Source organism: Primulina tabacum, chromosome 10 (assembly GCF_025594145.1).
Source record: "Primulina tabacum isolate GXHZ01 chromosome 10, ASM2559414v2, whole genome shotgun sequence".
In the NCBI taxonomy this organism is placed as follows: Eukaryota; Viridiplantae; Streptophyta; class Magnoliopsida; order Lamiales; family Gesneriaceae; genus Primulina; species Primulina tabacum.
Window position 1 is genome coordinate 38,763,263 of NC_134559.1, and position 20,910 is coordinate 38,784,172.

The 20,910-nt window shown below is 43.7% G+C and overlaps 14 non-coding genes and 8 pseudogenes across 14 annotated transcripts; all 22 read left to right on the plus strand.

The window, feature by feature from the left end:
- The first annotated feature begins 128 nt into the window (after window positions 1–128).
- LOC142510728 (5S ribosomal RNA) lies at window positions 129–249 on the plus strand (annotated as a pseudogene).
- Window positions 250–891: 642 nt separating this feature from the next.
- LOC142509574 (5S ribosomal RNA) lies at window positions 892–1,010 on the plus strand. The gene has a single exon (XR_012807741.1). It is a non-coding gene; the product is annotated as a 5S ribosomal RNA (ribosomal RNA).
- A 678-nt stretch (window positions 1,011–1,688) lies between these two features.
- Window positions 1,689–1,808, plus strand: LOC142511195 (5S ribosomal RNA; annotated as a pseudogene).
- A 683-nt stretch (window positions 1,809–2,491) lies between these two features.
- Window positions 2,492–2,608, plus strand: LOC142509186 (5S ribosomal RNA). Its single transcript, XR_012807371.1, has one exon. It is a non-coding gene; the product is annotated as a 5S ribosomal RNA (ribosomal RNA).
- Window positions 2,609–5,108: 2,500 nt separating this feature from the next.
- On the plus strand, window positions 5,109–5,226 carry LOC142512074 (5S ribosomal RNA; annotated as a pseudogene).
- Window positions 5,227–5,900: 674 nt separating this feature from the next.
- On the plus strand, window positions 5,901–6,019 carry LOC142515551 (5S ribosomal RNA). The gene has a single exon (XR_012811390.1). It is a non-coding gene; the product is annotated as a 5S ribosomal RNA (ribosomal RNA).
- Window positions 6,020–6,701: 682 nt separating this feature from the next.
- On the plus strand, window positions 6,702–6,820 carry LOC142507278 (5S ribosomal RNA). Its single transcript, XR_012805538.1, has one exon. It is a non-coding gene; the product is annotated as a 5S ribosomal RNA (ribosomal RNA).
- A 684-nt stretch (window positions 6,821–7,504) lies between these two features.
- On the plus strand, window positions 7,505–7,623 carry LOC142511867 (5S ribosomal RNA; annotated as a pseudogene).
- Window positions 7,624–9,763: 2,140 nt separating this feature from the next.
- Window positions 9,764–9,882, plus strand: LOC142508053 (5S ribosomal RNA). The gene has a single exon (XR_012806285.1). It is a non-coding gene; the product is annotated as a 5S ribosomal RNA (ribosomal RNA).
- Window positions 9,883–10,568: 686 nt separating this feature from the next.
- LOC142507716 (5S ribosomal RNA) lies at window positions 10,569–10,687 on the plus strand. The gene has a single exon (XR_012805965.1). It is a non-coding gene; the product is annotated as a 5S ribosomal RNA (ribosomal RNA).
- A 679-nt stretch (window positions 10,688–11,366) lies between these two features.
- Window positions 11,367–11,485, plus strand: LOC142514260 (5S ribosomal RNA). The gene has a single exon (XR_012810162.1). It is a non-coding gene; the product is annotated as a 5S ribosomal RNA (ribosomal RNA).
- A 1,458-nt stretch (window positions 11,486–12,943) lies between these two features.
- On the plus strand, window positions 12,944–13,062 carry LOC142510836 (5S ribosomal RNA; annotated as a pseudogene).
- Window positions 13,063–13,486: 424 nt separating this feature from the next.
- LOC142507894 (5S ribosomal RNA) lies at window positions 13,487–13,605 on the plus strand. Its single transcript, XR_012806133.1, has one exon. It is a non-coding gene; the product is annotated as a 5S ribosomal RNA (ribosomal RNA).
- Window positions 13,606–14,288: 683 nt separating this feature from the next.
- LOC142511603 (5S ribosomal RNA) lies at window positions 14,289–14,406 on the plus strand (annotated as a pseudogene).
- A 646-nt stretch (window positions 14,407–15,052) lies between these two features.
- Window positions 15,053–15,171, plus strand: LOC142515800 (5S ribosomal RNA). The gene has a single exon (XR_012811626.1). It is a non-coding gene; the product is annotated as a 5S ribosomal RNA (ribosomal RNA).
- A 676-nt stretch (window positions 15,172–15,847) lies between these two features.
- LOC142509023 (5S ribosomal RNA) lies at window positions 15,848–15,966 on the plus strand. Its single transcript, XR_012807216.1, has one exon. It is a non-coding gene; the product is annotated as a 5S ribosomal RNA (ribosomal RNA).
- A 684-nt stretch (window positions 15,967–16,650) lies between these two features.
- On the plus strand, window positions 16,651–16,769 carry LOC142512934 (5S ribosomal RNA). The gene has a single exon (XR_012808908.1). It is a non-coding gene; the product is annotated as a 5S ribosomal RNA (ribosomal RNA).
- A 682-nt stretch (window positions 16,770–17,451) lies between these two features.
- On the plus strand, window positions 17,452–17,570 carry LOC142516786 (5S ribosomal RNA). Its single transcript, XR_012812562.1, has one exon. It is a non-coding gene; the product is annotated as a 5S ribosomal RNA (ribosomal RNA).
- A 683-nt stretch (window positions 17,571–18,253) lies between these two features.
- LOC142512200 (5S ribosomal RNA) lies at window positions 18,254–18,369 on the plus strand (annotated as a pseudogene).
- A 673-nt stretch (window positions 18,370–19,042) lies between these two features.
- Window positions 19,043–19,161, plus strand: LOC142509015 (5S ribosomal RNA). The gene has a single exon (XR_012807208.1). It is a non-coding gene; the product is annotated as a 5S ribosomal RNA (ribosomal RNA).
- A 678-nt stretch (window positions 19,162–19,839) lies between these two features.
- On the plus strand, window positions 19,840–19,955 carry LOC142509894 (5S ribosomal RNA). Its single transcript, XR_012808040.1, has one exon. It is a non-coding gene; the product is annotated as a 5S ribosomal RNA (ribosomal RNA).
- Window positions 19,956–20,624: 669 nt separating this feature from the next.
- LOC142512399 (5S ribosomal RNA) lies at window positions 20,625–20,743 on the plus strand (annotated as a pseudogene).
- Window positions 20,744–20,910: the final 167 nt, after the last annotated feature.

The following is a 20,910-nucleotide window of genomic DNA, read 5'->3' on the forward strand; positions in this document are numbered from 1 at the left end:
CTCTGCCATCTCGCCGGAACGCTTAACTTCATGGTTCTGATTTGGCGAGAGTAGTGCCGCGTGTTGTCCATCGCCGCTCGCGCCACACATACTCGTGAGATATAAAAATAAACATCCCACTCAATGTCGGTTGCGATCATACCAGTACTAATACACTGGATCCAATCAGAACTCCGAAGTTAAGCGTGCTTGGGTGAGAGCAGTACTAGGATGGGTTTCCCCCACTGGGAAGTCCTCGTGTTGCACCCCTTTTCGTGTTTTTCTATTTTTGATTTCTTGTTGACAGACGATTTTCGGCTCAAATCATCTGAATCACGATCGGGACCAGAAAATACATGTGAAATCACCGTAACTCGGGCACTACCGGATTTGGACAAAATAGTAGCCTAGTTTGATTGTAAACAGGCAAACGAACGAGACTCATTACTCCGCAATGAGCTGGAGAGATTTTAGCCCAATTCCTTCTCTAAGACCCTCTAATTTGCGATTTTCCGCTTCTGTTGAGCTTCTGTTTCCTCGAGAAATCCGCTTAGGAAGTCCGAAATTCGATTTCGTTCCATTTTATCATATCCCAGGCATAATAATAGCTTTACATTCGCTATTTTCTACTTCTTATTTTTTTTTTATTTTCTGGGAACATTAAGCGATTTTTGTTGTCGTTATCCGGTTCTGTGCGGAAGGGTATGACGCAGATTACTCCGAAGACGGTTAACTCATTAAAAACAATAATTAAAAACAATTATTTACGTAATGGGTCGCGACACGAGGACTTCCCAGGGAGGTCACCCATCCTAGCTCTGTCATCGCGCCAGAGCGCTTAACTTCATGGTTCTAATTCGGCGAGATCAGTGCCGCGTGTTGTCCATCGCCGCCCGCTTTACAAGTAATGTCGGGTGCGATCATACCAGCACTAATGCACCGGATCCCATCAGAACTCCGAAGTTAAGCGTGCTTGGGCGAGAGCAGTACTAGGATGGTTGACCCCCTGGGAAGAACTCGTGTTGCACCCCTTTTCGTATTTTTCTATTTTTAATTACTTGTTGACAGACGATTTTCGGCTCAAATCATCTGAATTTCGATCAGGACAAGATAAGACATGTGAAATCAACATAGCTCGGGCACTGCCGGATTTGGAAAAAATTGTAGCCTAATTTGATTGTAAACGGGCAAATGAACGAGACTCATTACTTCGCAATGAGCTGGCGAGATTTTAGCCGAATTCCTTCTCTAAGACCCTCTAATTTGCGATTTTCCGCTTTGGTTAAGCTTTCGTTTCCTCGATAAATCCGCTTAGGAAGTTCGAAACTCGATTTCGATTCCATTTTATCGTATCCCAGGCATATTAATAGTTTTACATTCGCTATTTTATTCTTCTTTTTTTTTATTTCTGGAAATATTTAGCGATTTTTGTTGTCGTTAGCCTGTTCTGTTTGGAAGGGTATGACACAGATTACTCCGGAGATGGTTACATCATTAAAAACAATTATTTCGACAGTTTTAGCCATAATTTACGTAAAGGGTCGCGACACGAGGACTTCCCAGGGAGGTCACCCATCCTCGCTCTGCTATCGCGCCAGAACGCTTAACTTCATGGTTCTGATTAGGCGAGACCAGTGCCGCGTGTTGTCCATCGCAGCCCGCTCCACACGTACTCGAGGGATATAAGAATAAACATCCCACTCAATGTCGGGTGCGATCATACCAGCACTAATGCACCCGGATCCCATCAGAACTCTGAAGTTAAGCTTGCTTGGGTGAGACCAGTACTTGGATGGGTGACCGCCTAAAAAGTCCTTGTGTTGCATCTCTTTTTGCGTTTTTCTATTTTTGATTACTTGTTGACAGACGATTTTCGGCTCAAATCATCTGAATCTCGATCGGGACCAGGTAAGACATGTGAAATCAACGTAGCTCGGGCACTACCGGATTGGACAAAATTGCAGCCTAATTAGATTGTAAACGGGCAAACGAACGAGACTCATTACTCCGCAATGAGCCTGCGAGATTTTAGCCTAATTCCTTCTCTAAGACCTTCTAATTTGCGATTTTCCGGTTTAGTTAAGCTTCTGTTTTCTCGAGAAAATCCGCTTAGGAAGTCCTAAATTCGATTCCGGTTCCATTTTATCGTATCTCAGGCATAATAATAGCTTTACATTCGCTATTTTCTTCTTCTTATTTTTTTTTCTATTTTCTGGGAACATTTAGAGATTTTTGTTGTCGTGAGCCGGTTCTGTGCGGAATGGAATGACGGAGATTACTCCGGAGACGGTTAACTAATTAAAAACAATTATTTCGACTGTTTTAGCTATAATTTATGTAAACGGTCGCGAATGAGGACTTCCCAGGGTGGTCACTCATCCTAGCTCTGCCATCTCGCCAGAACGCTTAACTTCATGGTTCGGATTGGGCGAGAGCAGTGCCGCGTGTTGTCCATTGCCGCTCGCGCCACACGTACTCGAGGGATATAGGAATAAACACCCCACTCAATGTCGGTTGCGACCATACCAGTACTAATGCACTGGATCCAATCAGAACTCCGAAGTTAAGCGTGCTTGGGCTAGTAGTACTAGGATGGGTGACCACCTGGGAAGTCCTCGTGTTGGAACCCTTTTCGTGTTTTTCTATTTTTGATTACTTGTCACAGACGATTTTTGGCTCAAATCATCTGAATCACGATCAGGACCAGATAAGACATGTAAAATCAACGTAGCTCGGGCTCTGCCAGATTTGGACAAAATTGTAGCCTAATTAGATTGTAAACGGGCAAACGAACGAGACTCATTACTCCGCAATGAGTTGGCAAGATTTTAGCCGAATTCCTTCTCTAAGACCCTCTAATATGCGATTTTCCGCTTCTGTTAAGCTTCCGTTTCCTCGAGTAATCCGCTTAGGAAGTCCGAAATTCAATTCCGGTTCCATTTTATCTTATCCCAGGCATAATAATAACTTTAAATTCGCTATTTTTTTTTCCTATTTTTTTTTTCTATTTTCTGGGAACATTTAGCGATTTTTGTTGTCGTGAGCCGGTTCTGTGCGGAAGGGTATGACGCAGATTACTCTGGAGACGGTTAACTCATTAAAAACAATTAGTTCGATTGTTTTATCCATAATTTACGTAAAAGGTCGCGACACGAGGACTTCCCAGGGAGGTCACCCATCCTAGCTCTACCATCGCGCCAGAACGCTTAACTTCATGGTTCTGATTGAGCGAGAGCAGTGCTATAATGATCATGGGCCATTAGGCTGAACCAACAAAGGCCTCGGCCCATACCCACGCACCACTACTTGTCATGGGTCGTTAGGATGGTCCAGCATGGGCCGATGCCTTTGTTGGTTCAGCCTAATGGCCCATGATCGTTACAAAAAAAGCGCTTTTTTTTGTAACGATCATGGGCCATTAGGCTGAACCAACAAAGGCCTCGGCCCATACCCACGCACCACTATAGTTCATGGGTCGTTAGGATAGTCCAGCATGGGCCTCGGCCCATGCCAATGCACCGTCACTCATAGAATATCTCACCCCTGGTAAGTGGTTTCTTTCGCCTTCCCCAACACTTGAACCCAGGACCTCCAGGCTTATGTACCTAGATTCCTAAGTGTTGATACCAGTTGAGAATTTAGTCTTTTTATATTATTTTAGCCCTTATGAACCACGACTCAACCCCCGTGAACCATTTTTCAATTTTCCCAAGTTTTAAAAACCCTAATGACCCAAAATCTTCGACCTAGAGCCATCTCTTGATTTTCACGAGTTACCCCCGAACCATGTTGATCCAAAACTTGACCAACATCCTAAAGTACGCTACTGGGCCCAAAGATCCCATGGAAAACAGCCCAAACCAAAAAACAAGCTCCATACTCCTCTACCATAAGATGGCCGAGAAATCCTTGTTGGACAAGGACTCTTGATCAAGCTTCCCTGCATCTACCAACGAACCCAGCCACTGAACCAACCTGTTGTGCACCCGCTAAGGACCCTAAGGACTCGACCTGACCCAGCCCAAGCCCCCTGGACCATGCCCACCAGCCTGCAACAAGCCCAGAACCCTGCACGCAATTCCCCTTGATTCTCCGGTGGGAGTCATAGCTTGCTAGGACTCCTTCCCAGCCCTTGAGCGCGAGTCCTAGCATGGCTAGGACTCTATCCCTAACTCACCCACGACCTTGGCTAACCCCTGGAACCAGCCAAGCAAGCCCTAGCCCCTGCAACAATAAAACCTAACCCCTTTGCTCCATGACAGCAAGTTGCTGCACAGCTTGTGTTCTATTGCATGTGTGGTGTTAAGGTGATTATCTAGGACTCTAAATCCCGCGTAAAATCATGCCTAAACATAACCTATATCATGGCAGCCCGTATATACATGTAAACGACAAAAGTTTGAATCAAAATCATGCTTGGAATTTCATGGATTGCATAAAAACGAAAATAATTCAAAGTGTCACTTGTTTCCCAAAATTTTCATGCATAAAAATATAATATGATGTGATGATAGTTTGAAGGGAAGAATAGGTGTGCCTATGCGTAATTTACGCACGAAAAACCGTTGACGATGACGAAGAACGGAGCAAGAACCTTGGCTAAGACTTTCCCTTGGCAATGCTCGAAAGTTTGCCTCGATTTTTAAGCATGTGTGTGCCGTGTAATCTAGGTACTTTCAGAAGAGTGGCCGTGTCCTTTTGAAAGAATCGTAGGGTTATGGGAAAGGTTTACATATTATATACTTAATTAAACACTAACAAGGCTTTAGGCCTAATAAGCCCCTAATTAAGCCAATTAGTCTATATTATAATTAATTAAAATATTAGTAATGTTTTGGTAAAAATAGTTTGGGAATTAAATAGCCGGATTGCCAAAAAGTTCGTATTTTTTTATTGAAAAACCCACACGGATAAAATTTACGTTCCGGCATATAAAATAACCATGCAAGTATCGAAATTTAAGGGACCAAAATGCAATATTTCGAAAGATTTGGGACCTAAGGGCAATTTACGAACGTTTAAGGGCTGAATCAGAATTTTCGAAATAATATAAGGATTTATTTGTTGTCCATCGCCGCCCGCGCCACACGCACTTGAGGGATATAAGAATAAACATCTCACTCAATGTCAGATGCGATCATACCAGCACTAATGCACCGGATACCATCAGAACTCCAAAGTTAAGTGGCTTGGGCCAGAGCAGTACTAGGATGGGTGACCCCCTGTGAAATCCTCGTGTTGCACCCCTTTTCGTGTTTTTATATTTTTGATTACTTGTTGACAGACGATTTTCGGTTCAAATCATCTGAATTTCGATCGGGAACAGATAAGACATGTGAAATCAACGTAGCTCGGGCACTGCCGGATTTGGACAAAATTGTAGCCTAATTTGATTGTAAACGGGCAAACGAACGAGACTCATTTCTCCGCAATGATCTGGCGAGATTTTAGCCGAATTCCTTCTTTAAGACCCTCTAATTTGCGATTTTCCGCTTCTGTTAAGCTTCCGTTTCCTCGAGAAATCCGCTTAGGAAGTCCGAAATTCGATTCCATTCCATTTTATCGTATCCCAGGCATAATAATAGCTTTACATTCGCTATTTTCTTCTTCTTATTTTTTTTCTATTTTCTGGGAACATTTTTGTTGTCGTGAGCCGGTTCTGTGCGGAAGGGTATGACGCAGATTACTCCGGAGACGGTTAAATCATTAAAAATAATTATTTCGACTGTTTTTTCCAATATATACATAAACGGTCGCGACACGAAGACTTCTCAGGGAGGTCACCCATCCTCCCTCTGCCATCGCGCCAGAACGCTTAACTTCATGGTTCTGATTGGGCGAGAGTAGTGCCGCTTGTTGTCCATCGCCGCCCGCTCCACACGTACTCGAGGTATATAATAATAAACATCCCAATCAATGTCGGGTGCGATCATACCAGCACTAATGCACCGGATCCCATCAGAACTCCGGAGTTAAACGTGCTTGGGCGAGAGCAGTACTATGATGGGTGAACCCCTGGGAAGTCCTCGTGTTGCACCTCTTTTCGTGTTAATCTATTTTTGATTACTTGTTGACAGACGATTTTCGGTTCAAATCATCTGAATCTCGATCGACACCAGATAAGACATGTGAAATCAACGTAGCTCGGGCTCTGCCGGATTTGAACAAAATTGTAGGCTAATTTGATTGTAAACGGGCAAACGAACGAGACTCATTACTCCGCAATGAGCTAGCGAGATTTTAGCCGAATTCCTTCTTTAAAACCCTCTAATTTGCGATTTTCCGCTTCTGTTAAGCTTCCGTTTCCTCGAGAAATCTGTTTAGCAAGTTCTAAATTCGATTTCTGTTTCATTTTATCGTATTCCAGGCATAATAATAGCTTACATTCGTTATTTTCTTCATCTTATTTTTTTTTCAATTTTCTGGGAACATTTAGCGATTTTTGTTGTCGTGAGCCGGTTTTGTGCGGAAGGGTATGACGCAGATTACTCCGGAGATGGTTAACTCATTAAAAACAATTATTTCAACAGTTTTAGCAATAATTTATGTAAAAGATCACGACACGAGGACATTCCAGGGAGGTCACCCATCCTAGCTCTGCAATCGTGCCAGAACCCTTAACTTCATGGTTCTGTTGGGCGAGAGCAGTGCTGCGTGTTGTCCATCGCCGCCCGCTCCACTCGTACTCGAGGGATATAAGAATAAACATCTCACTCAATGCCGGGTGCGATCATACCAACACTAATGCACCGGATCCCATCAGAACTCCAAAGTTAAGCGTGCTTGGGCGAGAGCAGTACTAGGATGGGTGACCCCCTGCTAAGTCCTCGTGATGCACCCCTTTTCTTGTTTTTCTATTTTTGATTACTTGTTGACAGACGATATTCGGCTCAAATCATCTGAATCTTGATCGGCACCAGATAAGACATGTGAAATCAACGTAGCTCGGGCTCTGCCGGATTTGGACAAAATTGTAGCCTAATTTGATTGTAAATGGGCAAACGAATGAGACTCATTACTCTGCAATGAGTGGGCGAGATTTTATCCGAATTCCTTCTTTAAGAACCTCTAATTGGCGATTTTCCTCTTCTGTTAAGCTTTCGTTTCCTCGAGAAATCCGTTTAGGAAGTCCGAAATTCGATTCTGATTCCATTTTATCGTATCCGAGGCATAATAATAGCTTTACATTCGCTATTTTCTTCTTCTTATTTTTTTTTCAATTTTCTGGGAACATTTAGCGATTTTTGTTGTCGTGAGCCGGTTCTGTGCGGAAGGGTATGACGCAGATTACTCCGGAAATGGTTTACTCATTAAAAACAATTATTTTTACTGTTTAAGCTATAATTTACGTAAACGTTCGCGACACGAGAACTTTCCAGGGAGGTCACCCATCCTAGCTCTGGCATCTCGCCAGAACGCTTAACTTCATGGTTCTGATTGGGCGAGAGCAGTGCCGCGTGTTGTCCATTGCCGCTCGCGCCACACGTACTCGAGGGATATAAGAATAAACATCCCACTCAATGTCGGGTGCGATCATACCAGAACTAATGCACCGGATCCCATCAGAACTACTAAGTTAAGCATGCTTGGGGGAGAGCAGTACTAGGATGGGTGACCCCTTAGGCAGTCCTCGTGTTGCACCCCTTTTCGTGTTTTTCTATTTTTGATTACTTGTTGACAGACGATTTTCGGCTCAAATCATCTGAATCTGGATCACGACCAGATAAGACATGTGAAATCAACGTAGCTCGGGCACTGCCGGATTAGGACAAAATTGTAGGCTAATTCGATTTTAAACGGGCAAACGAAGGAGTCTCATTACTCCGCAATGAGCTGGAGAGATTTTTGCTGAATTCCTTCACTAAGACCCTCTAATTTGCGATTTTCCGCTTCGGTTAAGCTTCCGTTTCCTCGAGAAATCTTTTTAGGAATTCCGAAATTCGATTCCGGTTCCATTTTATCGTATACCAGGCATAATAATAGCTTTACATTCGCTACTTTTTTCTTCTTAATTTTTTTCTATTTTCTGGGAACATTTAGCGATTTTTGTTGCCGTGAGCCGGTTTTGTGCGGAAGGGTATGACAGATTACTCCGAAGATGGTTAACTCATTAAAAAAAATTATTTCAACAGTTTTAGCGATAATTTATGTAAACGGTCACGACACGAGGACTTTCCAGGGAGGTCACCCATCCTAGCTCTGCCATCGTGCCAGAACGCTTAACTTCATGGTTCTGATTGGGCGAGAACAGTGCCCCGTGTTGTCCATCGCCCCTCGATGGGTGACCCCCTGGGAAGTCCTCGTGTTGCACCCATTTTCTTTTTTTTCTATTTTTGATTACTTGTTGAAAGACGATTTTGGGCTCAAATCATCTGAACCACGATCGGGACCAGATAAGACATGTGAAATGAACGTAGCTCGGTCACTGCCGCATTTGGACATAATTGTAGCCTAATTTGATTGTAAACGGGCAAACGAACGAGACTCATTACTCCGCAATGAGCTGGAGAGATTTTTGCCGAATTCCTTCTCTAAGACCCTCTAATTTGCGAATTTCCGCTTCTGTTAAGCTTCCGTTTCCTCGAGAAATCCGCTTAGGAAGTTCGAAATTTGATTTCGCCTTCATTTTATCGTATCCCAGGCATAATAATAGCTTTACATTCGCTATTTTTTTCTTCTTATTATTTTTCTATTTTATGTGAACATTTAGCGATTTTTGTTGTCGTGAGCCGGTTCTGTGCGGAAGGGTATGACGCAAATTACTCCGGAGACGGTTGACTAATTAAAAACAATTATTTCGATCATTTTAGCTATAATTTACATAAACGGTCGCGACACGAGGGTTTCCCAGGGAGGTCACCCATCCTAGCTCTGCCATCGCGCCAGAACGCTTAACTTCATGGTTCTGATTGGGCGAGAGCAGTGCCGCGTGTTGTCCATCGCCGCCCGCTCCACACGTACTCGAGGGATATAAGAATAAACATCCCACACAATGTCGGGTGCGATCATACCAGCACTAATGCACCGGATCCAATCAGAACTCCGAACTTAAGCGTGCTAGGATGGGTGACCGCCTGGGAAGTCCTCGTGTTGCACCCCTTTTCGTGTTTTTCTATTTTTGAATACTTGTTGACAGATGATTTTTGGCTCAAATAATCTGAATCACGATCGGGACCAGATAAGACATGTGAAATCAACGTAGCTCGGGCACTGCCGGATTTGGACAAAATTGAAGCCTAATTTGATTGTAAACGGGAAAACGAACGAGACTCATTACTCCGCAACGAGGTGACGAGATTTTAGCCGAATTCCTTCTCTAAGACCCTCTAATTTGCGATTTATTGCTTCTGTTAAGCTTCCATTTCCTCGAGAAATCCGCTTAGCAAGTTCTAAATTCGATTTCTGTTCCATTTTATCCTATTCCAGGCATAATAATAGCTTTATATTTGCTATTTTTTTCTTCTCAATTTTTTTTTCTATTTTATGGGAACATTTAGCGATTTTTGTTGTCTTGAGCAGTTTCTGTGCGGAAGGGTATGACGCATATTACTCCGGAGACGGTTGACCCATTAAAAACAATTATTTTGACTGTTTTATCTATAATTTACGTAAACGGTCGCGACACGAGGACTTCCCAGGGAGGTCACCCATCCTAGCCCTGCCATCGCGCCAGAACGCTTAACTTCATGGTTCTGATTGGGCGAGAGCAGTGCCGCGTGTTGTACATCGTTGCCTGCTCCACACGTACTCGAGGGATATAAGAATAAACATCCCACTCAATGTCGGGTGCGATCATACCAGCACTAATGCACCGGATCCCATCAGAACTCCGAAGTTAAGCGTGCTTGGGCGAGAGCAGTACTAGGATGGGTGACCCCCTTGGAAGTCCTCGTGTTGCACCCCTTTTCGTGTTTTTCTATTTTTGATTACTTGTTGACAGATGATTTTCGGCTCAAATCATCTGAATCACGATCGGGACCAGATAAGACATGTGAAATCAACGTAGCTCGGGCACTGCCGGATTTTGACAAAATTGTGGGCTAATTTGATTGTAAACGGGCAAACGATCAAGACTCATTGCTCCGCAATGAGCTGGCGAGATTTTAGCCGAATTCTTTCTCTAAGACCCTCTAATTTGCGATTTTCCGCTTCTGTTAAGCTTCTGTTTCCTCAAGAAATCCGCTTAGAAAATTCGAAATTCGATTCCGGTTCAATTTTATCGTATCCCAGGCATAATAATAGCTTTACATTCGCTATTTTCTTCTTCTTATTTTTGTTTCTATTTTTTGGGAACATTTAGCGATTTTTGTTGTCGAGAGCCGGTTCCGTGCGGAAAAAGGTATGACGCAGATTACTCCGGAGACGGTTAACTCATTAAAAACAATTATTTCGACTGTTTTAGCTATAATTTACGTAAACGGCCGCGACACGAGGATTTCCCAGGGAGGGCACCCATCCTAGCTCTGCCATCGCGCCAGAACGCTTAACTTCATGGTTCTGATTGGGCGAGAGCAGTGCCGCGTGTTGTCCATCGTCGCCCGCTCTACACGTACTCGAGGGATATAAGAATAAACATCCCACTCAATGTCCAGAGCGATCATACCAGCACTAATGCACCGGATCCCATCAGAACTCCGAAGTTAAGCGTGCTTGGGCGAGACCAGTACTAGGATGGGCGACCCCCTGTGAAGTCCTCGTGTTCCACCTCTTTTCGTGTTTTTCTATTTTTGATTATTTGTTCACAGACGATTTTCGGCTCAAATCATCTGAATCTCGATCGGGACCAGATAAGACATGTGAAATCAACGTAGCTCGGGCACTGCCGGATTTGGACAAAATTGCAGGCTAATTTGATTGTAAACGGGCAAACGAACGAGACTCATTACTCCGCAATGAGCTGGCGAGATTTTGCCGAATTCCTTCTCTAAAACCCTCTAATTTGCTATTTACCGCTTATGTTAAGCTTCTGTTTCCTCGAGAAATCCGCTTAGGAAGTCCGAAATTCGATTCCGGTTCCATTTTATCGTATCCCAGGCATAATAATAGCTTTACATTCGCTATTTTCTTCTTCTAATTTTTTTTATATTTTCTGAGAACATTTAGCGATTTTTGTTGTCTTGAGCAGGTTCTGTGCGGAAGGGTAACGCATATTACTCCGGAGACGGTTAAATCATTAAAAAAATTATTTCGACAGTTTTATCCATAATTTACGTAAACGGTCGCGACACAAGGACTTCCCAGGGAGGTCACCCATCCAAGCTCAGGCATCGCACCAAAACGCTTAACTTCATGGTTCTGATTGGGCGAGAACAGTGTCGCGTGTTGTCCATCGCCGCCCGCTCCACACGTACTCGAGGGATATAAGAATAAACATCCCACTCAATGTCGGGTGTGATCATACCAGCACTAATGCATCGGATCCCATCAGAACTCCGAAGTTAAGCGTGCTTGGGCGAGAGCAGTACTAGGGTGGGCGACCCCCTTGGAAGTCCTCGTGTTGCACCCTTTTCGTGTTTTTCTATTTTTGATTACTTGTTGACAGATGATTTTCGGCTCAAATCATCTGAATCACGATCGGGACCAGATAAGACATGTGAAATCAACGTAGCTCGGGCACTACAGGATTTGGACAAAATTGAAGCCTAATTTTATTGTAAACGGGAAAACGACGAGACTTATTACTCTGCAATGAGCTGGCGAGATTTTGGCCGAATTCCATCTCTAAGACCCTCTTATTTGCGATTTTCCGCTTCTGTTAAGCTTCCGTTTCCTCCAGAAATCCGCTTACGAAGTCCGAAATTCGATTCCGGTTCCATTTTATCGTATCACAGGCATAATAATAGCTTTACATTCGTTATTTTCTTCATCTAATTTTTTTTTTCTATTTTCTGGGAATATTTACCGATTTTTGTTGTCTTGAGCACGTTCTGTGCGGAAGGGTATGACCCATATTACTCCGGAGATGGTTAACTCATTAAAAACAATTATTTCGACTGTTTTATCCATAATTTACGTAAACGGTCGTGACACGAGGACTTTCCAGGGCGGTCACCCATCCTACCTCTGCCATCGCGCCAGAACGCTTAACTTCCTGGTTCTGATTGGGCGAGAGCAGTGCCGCGTGTTGTCCATCGCCGTCCGCGCCACACGTACTCGAGGGATACAAGAAGAAACATCCCACTTAATGTCGGGAGCGGTCATACCAGCACTAATGCACCGGATCCCATCAGAACTTCGAAGTTAAGCGTGCTTGGGCGAGTGCAGTACTAGTGTTACACCTCTTTTCGTGTTTTTCTATTTTTGATTAACTTGTAAAAGACGATTTTTGGCTCAAATCTTCTGAATCTCGATAGGACCAGATAAGATATGTGAAATCAACGTAGCTCGGGCAATGCCGGATTTGGACAAAATTGTAGCCTAATTTGATTGTAAACGGGCAAACGAACGTTACTCAATTCTCCGTAATGAGCTGGCGAGATTTTAGCCGAATTCTTTCTTTAAGACCCTCTAATTTGCGATTTTCCGCTTCTGTTAAGCTTCCGTTTTCTCGAGAAATCCGCTTAGGAAGTCAGAAATTCGATTCCGGTCCCATTTTATCGTATCTCAGGCATAATAATAGCTTTACATTCGCTACTTTCTTCTTCTTATTTTTTTTTCTATTTTCTGGAAACATTTAGCGATTTTTGCTGTCGTGAGTCGGTTCTGTGCGGAAGGTTATGATGCAGATTACTCTGGAGACGGTTAACTCATTAAAAACAATTATTTCAACTGTTTTAGCTATAATTTACGTAAACGGTCGCGACACGAGGACTTTCCAGGGAGGTCACCCATCCTAGCTCTGCCATCGCGCCAGAACGCTTAACTTCATGGTTCTGATTGGGCGAGAGCAGTGCCGCGTGTTGTCCATCACCGCCCGCGCCACACGTACTCGAGGGATATAAGGATTAAAATCCCACTTAACGTCGGGAGCGATCATACCAGCACTACTGCACCGGATCCCATCAAAACTCCAAAGTTAAGCATGCTTGGGCGAGTGCAATACTAGGATGGGTGACCCCCTGGGAAGTCCTCGTGTTACACCTTTTTTCGTGTTTTTCTATTTTTCATTAATTTGTAATAGGCGATTTTTGGCTAAAATCTTCTGAATCTCGATCGGACCAGATAAGATATGTGAAATCAACGTAGCCCGGGCACTGCCGGATTTGGACAAAATTGTAGCCTAATTTGATTGTAAACGGGCAAACGAACGTTACTCATTACTCCGCAATAAGCTGGCGAGATTTTAGCCGAATTCCTTCTCTAAGACCCTCTAATTTGCGATTTTCCGCTTCTGTTAAGCTTCCGTTTCCTCGAGAAATCCGCTTAGGAAGTTCGAAATTCGATTCCGGTTCGCCAGAACGCTTAACTTCATGGTTCTGATTGGGCGAGAGCAGTGCTGCGTGTTGTCCATCGCCGCACGCTCCACACGTACTCGAGGGATATAAGAATAAACATCCCACTCAATGTCGGGTGCGATCATACCAGCACTAATACACCGGATCCCATTTGAACTCCGAGGTTAAGCGTGCTTGGGCGATAGCAATACTAGGACGGGTGACCCCCTTGGAAGTCCTCGTGTTGCACCCCTTTTCGTGTTTTTCTATTTTTGATTACTTGTTGACAGACGATTTTCGGCTCAAGTCATCTGAATCACGATCGGGACCAGATAAGACATGTGAAATCAACGTAGCTCGGGCACTGCCGGATTCTGAAAAATTGTAGCCTAATTTGATTGTAAACGGGCAAACGAACGAGACTCATTACTCCGCAATGAGCTGGCGAGATTTTAGCCGAATTCTTTCTCTAAGACACTCTAATTTGCGATTTTCCGCTTCTGTTAAGCTTCTGTTTTCTCAAAAAATCCGTTTAGAAAGTTTGAAATTCGATTCCGGTTCCATTTTATCGTATCCCAGGCATAATAATAGCTTTACATTCGCTCTTTTCTCCTTCTTATTTTTTTTTCTATTTTCTGGGAACATTTAGCGATTTTTGTTGTCGTGAGCCGGTTCTATCCGGAAGTGTATGAAGCAGATTACTCCGGAGACGGTTGACTCATTAAAAACAATTATTTCGACTGTTTTAGCTATAATTTACGTAAACGATCGCGACACGAGGACTTCCCAGGGAGGTAATTCATCCTAGCTCTGCCATCGCGCTAGAACGCTTAACTTCATGGTTCTGATTGGGCGAGAGCAGTGCCGCGTGTTGTCCATCGCCGCCTGCTCCACACGTAGTCGAAGGGTATAAGAATAAACATCCCACTCAATGTCGGGTGCGATCATACCAAAACTAATGCACCGGATCCCATCGAACTCCGAATTTAAGCGTGCTTGGGCGATAGCAGTATTAGGATGGGTGACCCCCTTGGAAGTCCTCGTGTTGCACCCCTTTTCGTGTTTTTCTATTTTTGATTACATGTTGACAGAAGATTTTCGGCTCAAATCATCTGAATCACGATCGGGCACTGCCGGATTTGGACAAAATTGTAGACTAATTTGATTGTAAACGGGCAAAAGAACGATATTCATTACTCCGCAATGAGCTGGCGAGATTTTAACCGAATTTCTTCTATAAGACCCTCTAATTTGCGATTTTCCGCTTCTGTTAAACTTCCGTTTCCTCTAGAAATCCGCTTAGAAAGTCCGAAATTCGATTCCGGTTTCATTTTATCGTATCCCAGGTATAATAATAGCTTTACTTTCTCTATTTTTTCTTCTTATTTTTTTTCTATTTTCTGGGAACATTTAGCAATTTTTGTTGTCTTGAGGCGGTTCTTTGCGGAAGGGTATGATGCTGATTACTTTGGAGACGTTAACTTATTATAAACAATTATTTCTACTGTTTTAGCCATAATTTACGTAAACGGTCGCGACACAAGGATTTCCCAGGTAGGTCACCCATCCAAGCTCTGCCATCGCACCAGAACGCTTAACTTCATGGTTCTAATTGGGCGAGAACAGTGCAACGTGTTGTCCATCGCCGCCCGCTCCACACATACAAAAGGGATATTAGAATAAACATCCCACTCAATATCGGGTGTGATCATACCATCACTAATGCACCGGATCCCATCGGAACTCCGAAGTTAAGCGTGCTTGGGCGAGAGCAGTACTAGGTTAGGTGACCCCCTGGGAAGTTCTCGTGTTGCACCCCTTTTCGTGTTTTAAAATTTTTGATTGATTACTTGTTCACAGATGATTTTCGGCTCAAATCATCTAAATCTCGATCGGACCACATAAGACATGTGAAATCAACGTAGCTCGTGCACTGCTAGATTTAGACAAAATTGTAAGCTAATTTGATTGTAAACGGGCAAACGAACGAGACTCATTACTGCGCAATGAGGCGGCGAGATTTTATCCGAATTCTTTTTCTAAGACCCTGTAATTTGCGATTTACCGCTTCTGTTTCCTCGAGAAATCCACTTAGGAAATTTGAAATTCGATTTTGGTTCCATTTTATCGTATCTCAGGCATAATAATAGCTTTACATTCGATATTTTCTTCTTCCCATTTTTTTTCTATTTTTTGGGAATATTTAGTGATTTTTTTTGTCATGAGCCTGTTCTGTGCGGAAGGGTATGACGCAGATTACTCCGGAGACGGTTAACTCATTAAAAACAATTATTTCGACTGTTTTATCCATAATTTTCTTAAACGGTCGCGACACGAGGACTTCTCAAGGAGGTCACCCATCCTAGCTCTGCCATCGCGCCAGAACGCTTAACTTCATGGTTCTGATTGGGCGAGAGCAGTGCCGCGTGTTGTCCATCGCCGCCCGCTCCACACGTACTCGAGGGCATATAAGAATAAACATCCCACTCAATGTCGGCAGCGATCATACCAGCACTAATGCACCGGATCCCATCAGAACTCCGAAGGTAAGCGTGCTTGGGCGAGACCAGTACTAGAAGGGGCGACTCCCTGGGAAGTCCTCGTGTTGCACCTCTTTTCGTGTTTTTCTATTTTTGATTATTTTTTGACAGACGATTTTCGGCTCAAATCATCTGAATCTCGATCGGGACCAGATAAGACATGTGAAACCAACGTAGCTCGGGCACTGACGGATTTGGACAAAATTGTAGGCTAATTTGATTGTCAACGGGCAAACGAACGAGACTCATTGTTTCGCAATGAGCTGGCGAGATTTTTGCCGAATTCCTTCTTTAAGACCCTCTAATTTCCGATTTACCGCTTCTGTTAAGCTTCCGTTTCCTCGAAAAAATCCACTTAGGAAGTTTGAAATTCGATTCCAATTTCTTTTTATCATATCCCAAGCATAATAATAGCTTTAGCTTCGCTATTTTCTTCTTCTTAATTTTTTTCTATTTTTTGGGAACATTTATCGATTTATGTTGTTGTGAGCCGGTTCTGTGCGGAAGGGTATGACGCAGATTACTCCAGAGACGGTTAACTCATTAAAAACAATTATTTCGACTGTTTTAGCCATAATTTACGTAAACGGTCGCGACACGAGGACTTACCAGCGAGGTCACCCATCCTAGCTCTGCCATCGCGCCAGAACGCTTAACTTCATGGTTCTGATTGGGCGAGAGCAGTGCCGCGTGTTGTCCATCGCCGCTTGCTCCACACGTACTCGAGGGATATAAGAATAAACATCCCACTCAATGTCGTGTGCGATCATACCAGCATTAATGCACCGGATCCCATCAGAACTCCGAAGTTAAGCGTGCTTGGGCGAGAGCAGTACTAGGATGGGTGACCTCCTTGGAAGTCCTCGTGTTGCACCCCTTTTCGTGTTTTTCTATTTTTGATTACTTGTTGACAGACGATTTTCGGCTCAAATCATCTGAATCTCGATCGGGACCAGATAAAACATGTGAAATGAAAGTAGCTCGGGCACTGCCGGATTTGGACAAAATTGTAGGCTAATTAGATTGTAAAGGAGCAAACGGACGAGACTCATTACTACGCAATGAGCTGACGAGATTTTAGCCGAATTCCTTCTCTAAGACCCTCTAATTTGCGATTTAACGCTTCTGTTAAGCTTTCGTTTCCTCGAGAAATCCGCTTAGGAAGTTCGAAATTCGATTCCGGTTCCATTTTATCGTATCCCAGGCATAATAATAGCTTTACATTCGTTATTTCCTTCTTCTTATTTTTTTCTATTTTCTGTGAATATTTATCGATTTTTGTTGTCGTGAGCCGGTTCTGTGCGGAAGGGTATAACGCAGATTACTCCGGAGACGGTTAACTCATTAAAAACAATTATTTCGACTGTTTTATCCATAATTTACGTAAAAGATCGCGACACGAGGTCTTCCCAGGGAGGTCACCCATCCTAGCTCTGCCATCGCGCTAGAACGCTTAACTTCATGGTTATGATTGGGCGAGAGCAGGGCCGCGTGTTGTCCATCGCCGCCCGCTCCACACGTACTCGAGGGATATAAGAATAAACATCCCACTCAATGTCGGGTGCGATCATACCAGCACTAATGCACCGGATCCCATTAGCACTCCGAAGTTAAGCGTGTTTGGGCGAGAGCAGTACTAGGATGGGTGACCCCCTGGGATGTCCTCGTGTTGCACACCTTTTCGTGTTTTTCTATTTTTGATTACTTGTTGACAGACGATTTTCGGCTCAAATAATCTGAATCTCGATCGGGACCAGTTAAGACATGTGAAATGAAAGTAGCTCGGGCACTGCCGGATTTGGACAAAATTGTAGGCTAATTTGATTGTAAACGGGCAAACGGACTAGACTCATTACTACGCAATGAGCTGACGAGATTTTAGCCGAATTCCTTCTCTAAGACCCTCTAATTTGCGATTTACCGCTTCTGTTAAACTTTCGTTTCCTCGAGAAATCCGCTTAGGAAGTTCGAATTTCGATTCCGGTTCCATTTTATCGTATCCCAGGCATAATAATAGCTTTACATTCGTTATTTCCTTCTTCTTATTTTTTTTCTATTTTCTGGGAACATTTATCGATTTTTGTTGTCGTGAGCCGGTTCTGTGCGAAAGGGTATGACGCAGATTACTTCGGAGACGGTTAACTCATTAAAAACAATTATTTCGACTGTTTTAACTATAATTTACGTAACCGGTCGCGACACGAGGTCTTCCCAGGGAGGTCACCCATCCTAGCTCTACCATCGCGCCAGAACGCTTAACTTCATGGTTATGATTGGGCGAGAGCAGTGCCGCGTGTTGTCCATCGCCGCCCGCTCCACACGTACTCGAGGGATATAAGAATAAACATCCCACTCAATGTCGGGTGCGATCATACCAGCACTAATGCACCGGATTCCATAGAACTCCGAAGTTAAGCGTGCTTGGACTAGAGCAGTACTAGGATGGGTCACCCCTGGGAAGTCCTCGTTTGCACCATTTTTCGTGTTTTTCTATTTTTGATTACTTGTGACAGACGATTTTCGGCTCAAATCATCTGAATATCGATCGGGACCAGATAAGACATGCGAAATGAAAGTAGCTCGGGCACTGCCGGATTTGGAAAAATTGTAGGCTAATTTTATTTAAAAGGGCAAACGGACTAGACTCATTACTACGCAATGAGCTGACGAGATTTTAGACGAACCTTCTCTAAGACCCTCTAATTTGCGATTTATTGCTTCTGTTAAGCTTTCGTTTCCTCGAGAAATCCGCTGAGGAAGTTCGAATTCGATTCCGATTCCATTTTATCGTACCATGCATAATAATAGCTTTACATTCGTTATTTCCTTCTTCAATTTTTTTTCTATTTTCTGGGAACATTTATCGATTTTTGTTGTCGTGAGCGGTTCTGTGCGGAAGGGTATGACGCAGATTACTCGGAGACGGTTTAACTCATTAAAAACAATTATTTCGACTGTTTTAACCTATAATTTACGCAACCGGTCGCGACACGAGGTCTTCCCAGGGAGGTCACCCATCCTAGCTCTACCATCGCGCCAGAACGCTTAACTTCATGGTTATGATTGGGCGAGAGCAGTGCCGCGTGTTGTCCATCGCCGCCCGCTCCACAGTACTCGAGGGATATAAGAATAAACATCCCACTCAATGTCGGGTGCGATCATACCAGCACTAATGCACCGGATTCCAATCCGAACTCCGAAGTTAAGCGTGCTTGGACTAGAGCAGTACTAGGATGGGTCACCCCCTGGGAGTCCTCGTTTTGCACCCTTTTTTCGTGTTTTTTCTATTTTTTGATTACTTGGTGACAGACGATTTTTCGGCTCAAATCATCTGAATATCGATCGGGACCAGATAAGACATGTGAATGAAAGTAGCTCGGGCACTGCCGGATTTTGGACAAATTGTAGGCTAATTTGATTGTAAACGGGCAAACGGACGAGACTCATTACTACGCAGTAGCTGACGAGATTTTAGCCGAATTCTTCTCTAAGACCCTCTAATTTGCGATTACCGCTTCTGTTAAGCTTTCGTTTCCTCGAGAAATCCGCTTAGGAAGTTCGAAATTCGATTTCGGTTCCATTTTATCGTATCCAGACTTAATAATAGCTTTACATTCGTTATTTCCTTCTTCTATTTTTATTCTATTTTCTGGGAACATTTATCGATTTTTGTTGTCGTCAGCCGGTTCTGTGCGGAAGGGTATAACGCAGATTACTCGGAGACGGTTAACTAATTAAAAACAATATTTAGACTGTTTTATCCATAATTTACGTAACGATCGCGACACGGGTCTTCCCAGAGAGGTCACCCATCCTAGCTCTGCCCATCGCGCCAGAATGCTTAACTTCGTGGTTATGATTGGGCGAGAGCAGTGCCGCCTGTTGTCCATCGTCGCCCGCTCCACACGTACTCGAGGGATATAAGAATAAACATCCCACTCAATGTCGGGTGCGATCATACCAGCACTAATGCACCGGATCCCACAGAACTCCGAAGTTAAGCGTGCTGGGCGAGAGCAGTACTAGGATGGGTGACCCCTGGGAAGTCCTCGTGTTGCTCCCTTTTTAGTGTTTTTCTATTTTTGATTACTTGTTGATAGACGATTTTCGGCTCAAATCATCTGAATCTCGATCGGGACCGAAGATAAGACATGTGAATGAAAGTAGCCGGGCACTGCCGGATTTGGACCAAAATTGTAGGCTAATTGATTGTAACGGGCAAACAGTACGAGACTCATTACTACGCAATGAGGTTGACGAGATTTTAGCGAATTCCTTCTATAAGACCCTCTAATTTGCGATTAACGCTTCTGTTACGCTTTCGTTTCCTCGAGAAATCCGATTAGGAAGTTCAAAATTCGATTCCGGTTCCATTTTATCAGTATCCCAGGCATAATAGCTTTACATTCGTTATTTCCTTTTCTTTTTTTTTCTATTTTTGGGAACATTTATCGATTTTTGTTGTCGTGAGCGGTTCTATGCGAAAGGGTCTGACGAGATTACTCGGAGACGGTAACTCATGTAAAAACAATTATTTCGACTTTTTAACCATAATTTACGTAAACCGATCGCAAAACGAGGTCTTTCCAGGGAGGTCACCCATCCTAGCTTGCCATCGCGCAGAACGCTTAACTTCATGGTTATGATGGGCGAGAGCAGTGCCGCCGGTGGTCCATCGCCGCCTGCTCCACACGTACTCAAGGGATATAAGAATAAACATCCCACTCTTGTTCGGTGCGATCATATCAGCAATAATGCATCGGAACCCATCAGAACTCCGAAGTTAAGCGTGCTTGGTGAGCAGCAGTACTAGGATGGGTGACCCTTTGGGAAGTCTCGTGGTTGCACCCCTTTCGTGTTTTTCTATTTTTGATTACTGTTGACAGACGATTTTCGGCTCAAATCATCTGAATCTCGATCCGGACCCAGATAAGACATGTGAAATGAAAGTAGCTCGGGCACTGCCAGATTTGGACAAAATTGTAGGCTAATTGATTGTAAACGGGCAAACGGACGAG